Consider the following 2,635-nt stretch of genomic DNA (forward strand, 5'->3'; position numbering starts at 1 on the left):
CCGGGCCCCCGGGGCCCCCCGGGAACCAGCCGGGAAGAGCAAGGAGACCGCAAGGCCGCAGCTCCAGCCCCTCGGGCCTATTTACACGCCGTGGCTGGAGGACGCCGAGGCCCGTCACGTGACGCGCGCATCACGTGCTCGGCCGGTAGGGCGGAGGAGTTGCCGGGCAACGACGGCGCGCTGGGGCGGCGGCCGAGGTCTTGCGTGCGCCCCCCTCGCGGCGGCGGAGGCGAGAACCTACCCCTGCGTACGTCATCAGTGTTTTGGAAAACGGGGATTTGTCCCAGCAGTGGAATGTTGAACTTCGAGAAAAGAAATGGGAAACTTCCTTATCCGAAGCTAACAAATGAGGGGAGAGCACAGAAATAAGCAACAATTGTTTTGTTTGCCTTAAGGAACACTCGTTTGCGTTCGCTCCCTAATCTGCAGGGAATGGCTATGCCCACAGCCTGCGTCACACCTCCATCGTGGAAAGGGAAGGCTTCTGGAACTTCCAACTTTTTAGTTTTCATGGGAATTAGTCTTTGTATGTGTAAATACAGACATACCTAAAGTAAATATTTCTCAGCTTTCGTCCACATAAAATTACTCTGTCACTTTGTTTTTAGTGAATATTTTTCTCAAGTCCAGTTTTCCCCGATCAAACTTTGCAAAAGTTTCAGCCACTGCCAATTTCTTCCATAATATTCATTACAAATTGCATAAAAGACCAAAAGTTTGTATCATTTCCTAGTAAGTTCTTGAGTGAATATTAAGCCAATACCCTCGGTATTCCAGAATTGTTCTGTTGTCCACGAGTGATCTATGGGAGAGTTGAGCCCCTCCCCACAATTCATCAGTGGGCTGTCCAATAGCAAATCGACAGGGCCAAATCAGTGGGCTGGACATACTCTCTATCAATACAACAAACGTCCTCTGCATTTCTGTCACACCTGCAGCATTATTACAGAGAGTACAAAATACAGTGATGAATTATTACAGAGAGTACAAAATACAGTGATGAATTTTCTCCATGCTGTTTTACTAATTTTTAAATATAGATAGAAACATCAATGATGAGAGAATCATTGATCGGCTTTCTCCTGCACACTCCATACTGGGGATTGAGCCCGCAACCCGGGCATGTGCCCTGACCAGGAATCAAGCCATGACCTCCTGGTTCAAAGGTCGACCTTCAATCACTGAGCCAGGCAACCACTGAGCCACACTGGCTGGGCTCTTTTACTATTGAAAATAGGTTACAAGGCCAATTGCCACACCTGGTTGACTTTTTCCGCTGCTTTGGGCAGCAGATGTTCCATATGAAGGCAAGAGCAATATCTTTCATTGGTACCTCTTATGCCTAAACCATGCCTAGAAAACAAAATAGTTGATTAGTGGATGTGGAATCCTGACATCCTGTAAGCAGTGGCAGAGAACCTTCGTAGATCAGAGGGACCTGTGAGTTAGGCAGAACTCAAGAGGACAATGCTAAGGGGAGTCCTAGCTCAGCCATTACTCTTAGGCAATTGACCCAATCTTTCTGAGCCTCTTTCTTCATTTATCTCCTGAATAGAGTAGAATGAAGTTGAAATGAAATAATACTAGCACAACACTTTAAAGTGCCCAACGCAGGAATCAATAAATGTTAAATATATACGTACAGCCTTTGGCAAGCGTGTAGTTATAAGGAGGTCAGAGTCCCAAGGGAAAGGGAGCTGACAACTGGAACATGTCCCAGTCTTGGGATTGGATTCTTGCCACCTGAACTGGAGTTGAGGATAGGATTACCAGCAAGGAAATCAAGTGCAACTGGGAAGACTTTGCACTTCAAATGGAAAACTGCCATAGAGGATTGCTCATTGGTGGTGAGGTGGTCACTTGTGGCAGCAGGTTAATTCCAAATCCTGTATGTGATGATGGGGACTCCTAATATACTACCTTTCCACTGCCTCAGCCCACATAGGAAAACCGCCTCCCTCTCCTAGAGAAAGGTCAGGCCTGAGCCAAGTGGCCAGTGTTAACCCAAGAGTCAGTCAAACCTGACTGTCCACCAAATGGTTAAACATATCTAACCATTTCTAGTTTTGTTGTTAGGGTTTCACTGCGAACAACACATGCATTGGTGTGTCTGGTAAGATACACTGCAAATGTTTATGGCTCTCTAATGGCATCTCACCTGACACAATGTTCCACTAGGTCGGATGATGAATGGAAGGAGTAATGGGTGATTTGCAAAGAAGTGAACAATAACCAACTAAGGTGCTACAAAGCTGTAATATGGTAGAGCTAGTCTTGAATTGGCATTTCCTAATTCCAAATCTAAGCACCTTTTCTTTTGTATCAATAATCATAAAGATGTGGTTTCATTTTCTCTATCTATACCTTGATTTTGGCCTTCCTATGCTGTGTTGGTTACAATTTTCCTTCACATAGTGTTTGATATATTTCAAAACTAGAGCCAACAACATTTGCAGATTGATTGGAGGTAGATGTGAAAAAAATAGAGTGAAGGATGACTGAGGTTTTTGGCTTGAACAACCAAAAGAATGGAATTGTCGTTTAGATGGAGAAGGAATATCTGCACTGGGGCAGGGAGAATTGAGAATTTCATTTTGGACATGCTAAATTTTACATACCTATTAGACATCCAAAT

This window comes from Myotis lucifugus, unplaced genomic scaffold (genome assembly GCF_000147115.1).
Source record: "Myotis lucifugus unplaced genomic scaffold, Myoluc2.0 scaffold_206, whole genome shotgun sequence".
Taxonomy (NCBI): Eukaryota; Metazoa; Chordata; class Mammalia; order Chiroptera; family Vespertilionidae; genus Myotis; species Myotis lucifugus.